Below are 6,000 nucleotides of genomic sequence, written 5' to 3' on the forward strand. Positions count from 1 at the left end.
ATGGCGGACAATTCACCCGAAGATGGCCACACGGCATCCGATTCTGAGCAAGAGAATCTGGATGTTGGGAACAATGACGCAGACATGGCCACTCACCAAGGCGCGATCAACCAGAACAGGGAAGCCACCTCTAGGTTAAAGGACCCAAAGGCAAATTCTTCCAAAGGGCGCGAATCCCGAAAAGAAGGACAGCCCCATGCAACCGATTTCATGGGACTGTTCCACGGCCACCAAGGACGTTTGGAGCAGCTGGAGCAGGAGTTAGAACGACAACGAGAGGCGGAGAGAAACTTGAGGAACCAAATAGAACGACGAAAAGAGCTAGAAGAAAAGCTCTTAAGGCTGGAGTCCACTCTCAAAAGTCGAAGCTCCCGTAATGACCGAGAATATTCTCCCTTGGGAGGAGAAGACCCATTCAGTGAAGACATAATGAGGGAAAAAGTTTCGAGGAACTTCAAAAGCCCTGATATGGACCTCTATGACGGAACCACGGATCTGAAACATCATCTAAGCAACTTCAAAAGTCGGATGTATCTCGCTGACGCTTCTGATGCTACTCGTTGCAAAGCTTTCCCGACTACCTTGTCGAAAGCGGTGATGAAGTAGCCTTCTTCCTAGGTCGGTCACTAGCTTTGATGACCTCTCGCGAAAGTTCCTGATGTGGTTCTCCATCCAAAAAGACAAAGTAAAGCACGCACCAAGCCTCCTGGGAGGAAAACAGGAGGTCGGAGAGCCTCTACGGGACTACATGGAAAGGTTCAATAAAGCGTGCCTGGAGATTTAAGACCTGCCCACAGAGGCAGTAATTATGGAGCTAGTAAATGGACTTCGAGAAGGTCCCTTCTCCCAATCCATATCAAAAAGGCACCCGACCTCCTTGAGCGATGTACAAAAAAGAGCTGTGAAGTACATCAACATGGAGGAAAATGCCAGATTGCGAGAGCCGAGTTGGCGACCTGGGCACTCTCACTCATCAAAAGAGAAAGAAAAAGAGCCCAAGAAAAAAGAGGAAGTCGGTCCTGAAAGGCCCAGGAGATATCACTCTTATACTCCTCTAAGAGTTTTCCTAGTTGACGTCTACAGAGAAATCTGCCATACCGAAAGGCTACCTCCCCCTAGACCCATCAAAAACAAAAACGGGGGGAGTCGCGGCGACTACTGTGAGTACCATAAGATATACGGTCACTCAACAAATGATTGTTATGACCTTAAAAATGTGATAGAAAAGTTGGCCAGAGAAGGTCGGCTTGATAGATATCTCTTGGAAAGGTCGGACCATCGTGAAAAAAAGAAGCGAGACGACGAGGACCGGAGAGATCTACCCCCACAAACCCCAGAAAGACATATACATATGATCTTAGGGAGATTCGGGGGAGGCGACCTCACAAAGTCGGCTCGCAAGAGGCATTTGAAGGAAGTCTACCAGGTCGGGGGCCAGGCTCCCGACCTCCCCACTATCTCATTTACCAAATAAGATGGACAAGGAATCATACTTGGATATGACGATCCGGTAGTGATAACCATGATCCTTCCCAATGCCCATCTCCACAAAACTCTGGTGGATCAGGAAAGCTCAGCTGACATCCTCTTCAAACCAGCGTTCGACAAGCTGGGGTTGGATGAAAAGGAATTGAGAGCCTACCCTGACACACTGTATGGACTGGGAAATACACCAATAAAATCACTGGGATACATACCCCTTCATACCACTTTTGGAAAAGGGGAAAAATCCAAAACTCTGAGCATCGACTTCATAATCATCGATGTAGGGTCAGCCTATAACGCCTTAATAGGCAGAACTACCTTGAATCGGCTCGAAGCAGTGGTATCCACCCCTCATCTCTGCATGAAATTTCCAACACCAGAGGGAATAGCAACCATCAGAGGAGACTAGAAGTTAGCAAGGAAATGCTACAATGAAAGCCTGAACCTAAGAAAGAATGGAAAGGAGGTGCACGCCATTGAACTCGGAGGAGTCAGAGCTAAGGAAGAGTTGCGACCACAACCCGGGGGAAAAACTGAGGAGGTACAGGTTGGAAAAGAGGAAGGAAAAAAAACCAATATAGGAGCCGACTTGAAAGAAGAGTTGAAGGAGAAGCTTATAAAACTCTTACAAGAAAATTCCGACCTCTTCGCCCGGAAAGCCTCCGACACGCCAGGGATAGATCCCGAACTCATGTCACACAAACTATCAGTTCATCCCGTATCGCGACCTATTCAACAAAGAAGGCGGAAGCTCGGACCTGAACGGACTCAAGTGGTGGAAGAACAAGTGCAAGCCCTCCTAGAAGTCGGGTTCATCAAAGAGGTCAAATATCCGTCATGGCTGGCAAATGTAGTGCTGGTCAAAAAACAAAACAGCAAGTGGAGGATATGCGTCGATTACACTGACCTGAACAAGGTGTGTCCCAAAGACCCATATCCACTTCCAAGCATTGATACTCTAGTAGACTCCAGCTCAGGGTACCAATACTTGTCGTTTATGGATGCATACTCGGGATACAATCAAATCCCAATGTACAAGCCGGATGAAGAAAAAACATCATTCATCACGCCTAGGGCAAACTATTGTTATGTGGTCATACCCTTTGGGCTAAAAAACGCTGGAGCCATATATCAAAGAATGATGAACAAGGTGTTTGCGCCTCACCTTGACAGACTGATGGAAATCTATGTAGACGACATGCTAGTAAAAACCAAGGATGAGACCAACCTCTTGGCAGACCTGGAGCAAGTCTTCAACACCATAAGGTTGCATGGGATGAGGTTGAATCCCACAAAATGCACCTTCGTAGTGGAGGCCGGAAAATTTCTAGGATTCATGCTTACACAAAGAGGAACTGAAGCTAATCCCGAGAAGTGTAAAGCAGTCCTAGAAATGAAAAGCCTGACTTGTCTAAAAGAGGTCCAGCAGCTAAATGACCGACTTGCCGCCCTCTCCAGGTTCTTGGCAAGATCAGCATTAAGATCCCTACCACTCTTCTCTCTACTAAGAAAAGGATGCCAATTCGAATGGACTCCTGAGTGCGAAGAAGCATTCTAGGAATTCAAAAAGTGTTTAAGCCGACCTCCCATTCTAACCCGACCTGAAATCGGGGAAGAACTCATCCTGTATCTGTCTGTAGCGGACAAAGCCATAGCATCAGCCCTGATACGGGAAGACAAGGTTGGACAGCATCCTGTATACTTCACCAGCAAAGTTCTACAAGACCCTGAATTAAGGTATCAAAAGCTTGAAAAGTTTGCATATGCCTTAATAGTAGCCTCTCGAAGGTTACAACCTTATTTTCAAGCTCACATAATAAGAGTCCGAACGAACTAACCCATGAAACAAATCCTCCAGAAGACGGATATTGCAGGTAGGATGGTTCAATGGGCAATAGAGCTATCCGAGTTCGACTTAAAGTATGAAACTCGGACAGCAATAAAAGCCCAGTGCCTCACCGACTTCGTAGCAGAATATGCAGGAGACCAAGAGAAAGAATTCACTACGTGGGAGTTATACATAGATGGATCCTCAAACAAAATAGGAAGCAGTACAAGCATAATTCTGGTCGACAAAGGGGGAACGCAAATAGAAGTCTCCCTCAAGTTTGAATTCCCAGCTTCTAACAACCAGGCAGAATACGAAGCTTTGATTGCAGGGTTAAAACTGGCAGAAGAAGTCGGTGCAACAAAAGTAGTGGTATTCAGCGACTCTCAGATGGTGACCTCCCAAATAAATGGAGAGTATCAGGCTAAAGACCCCAACATGAAGAGATACTTGGATAAGACCTTGGAGTATCTTAGGTGCTTTGCAGAAACTGAGGTCAATCATATAACTCGGGATCTTAACAGCAGAGCAGACGCCCTCTCCAAGCTAGCAAGTACCAAACCAGGGGGGAATAATAGGAGTCTGATTCAAGAAACTCTCTAAGAACCCTCTGTGGCAAAAACAGAGGCCAAGCAAGACGTCCTTGAAGTCTCCAGATTAGATCTCGGGTGGATGAACCCCTTAATCGAATATCTAAAATTCGACATCCTACCAAAAGAGGAAAAAGAAGCTAAGAAAATCCGGAAGGAAGCACAAAACTACACTTTGGTGAAAAATATCCTCTACAAAAGGGGGATATCAACACCATTATTAAAGTGCGTTCCGACCTCAAGGATGACAGAATTCTTAGAAGAGGTCCACAATGGTATCTACGGAAACTATCTCGGAGCGAGGTCACTGGCCAGGAAAGTCATCCGAGCTGGGTTCTACTGGCCAACTTTACAGAAAGATGCCACTGAGTTTGTAAAGAAGTGTCAGTCATGCCATATGCATGCAAAACCTCCACGTTGCTCCCCCCGAGGAGCTCATAAGTATAACTTTTCCATGGCTTTTTGCTAAATGGGGATTGGACCTGTTTGGACCCTTTCCCCAAGCACATGGACAAGTAAAATACTTGATATTGGGAGTAGACTACTTTACGAAGTGGATAGAAGTAGAACCATTGGCCACCATCACTGCTCAGAGAAGTCGGAAGTTTCTCTACAAAAACATTATCACAAGGTATGGGGTACCTCACTCCATCACAACTGATAATGGCACCCAGTTCACCGACTCAACCATCAGAAACCTAGTAGCCAGCTGATGAGCAGATAATTTATACGCTTTTTGGTATTATTTTTAGTATGTTTTTAGTAGAATCTAGTTACTTTTAGGGATGTTTTTATTAGTTTTTATGTTAAATTCACATTTCTGGACTTTACTATGAGTTTTTGTGTTTTCTGTAATTTCAGGTATTTTCTGGCTGAAATTGAGGGACTTGAGCAAAAATCAGATTCAGAGGTAGAAGAAGGACTGCTGATGCTGTTGGATTCTAACCTCCCTGCACTCAAAGTGGATTTTCTGGAGCTATAGAACTCAAAATGGCGCGCTTCCAATTGCGTTGGAAAGTAGACATCCAGGGATTTCCAGCAATGTATAATAGTCCATACTTTTCCCAAGTTTAGACGATGCAAACTGGCGTTCAACGCCAGCTCTCTGCCCAATTCTAGCGTCCAACGCCAGAAACAAGTTGCAAAGTGGAGTTCAACGCCCAAACTGGCACAAAAGCTGGCGTTCAACTCCAAGAATGACCTCTCTACGTGTAGACTTCAAGCTCAGCCTAAGCACACACCAAGTGGGCCCCGGAAGTGGATTTATGTATCAATTACTTACTTCTGTAAATCCTAGTGACTAGTTTATTATAAATAGAACTTTTTATCATTGTATTCGTAGTCTTGGTTACTCCGGTTCCCCTTTGGGGCCGAGACCAATGAACTCCATTATCACTTATGTATTTTCAACGGTAGAGTTTCTGCACTCCATAGATTAAGGTGTGGAGCTCTGCTGTTCCTCAAAGATTAATGCAAAGTACTACTGTTTTCTATTCAATTCATCTTATTTCGCTTCTAAGATATTCATTCGCACTTCAACCTGAATGTGATGAACATGACAATCATCATCATTCCCTATGAACGCGTGCCTGACAACCACTTCCGTTCTACATTAGATTGAATGAGTATCTCTTAGATCTCTTAATCAGAATCTTCGTGGTATAAGCTAGATTGATGGCGGGATTCATGAGAGTCCGGAAAGTCTAAACCTTGTCCGTGGTATTCCGAGTAGGACTCTGGGATTGAATGATGTGACAAACTCCAAACTCGCGAGTGCTGGGCGTAGTGACAGACGCAAAAGGATAGTAAATTCTATTCCAGTATGATCGAGAACCTCCAAGATGATTAGCCATGCAGTGACAGCGCATCGGACCATTTTCACATAGAGGAATAGGATGCAACCAACGACAAAGGTGATGCCTCCAGACGATTAGCCGTGCTGTGACAGAGCATTTGGACCATTTTTCCGAGAGGATTGAAAGTAGCCATTGGCACCGGTGACATCCTTACATAAAGCCAGCCATAGAAAGGAGTAAGACGGATTGGATGAAGACAGCAGGAAAGCAGAGGTTCAGAGGAATGAATGCATCTCCATAC

This window comes from Arachis ipaensis, chromosome B6 (assembly GCF_059453495.1).
Source record: "Arachis ipaensis isolate K30076 ecotype BB chromosome B6, ASM5945349v1, whole genome shotgun sequence".
Classification (NCBI taxonomy): domain Eukaryota; kingdom Viridiplantae; phylum Streptophyta; class Magnoliopsida; order Fabales; family Fabaceae; genus Arachis; species Arachis ipaensis.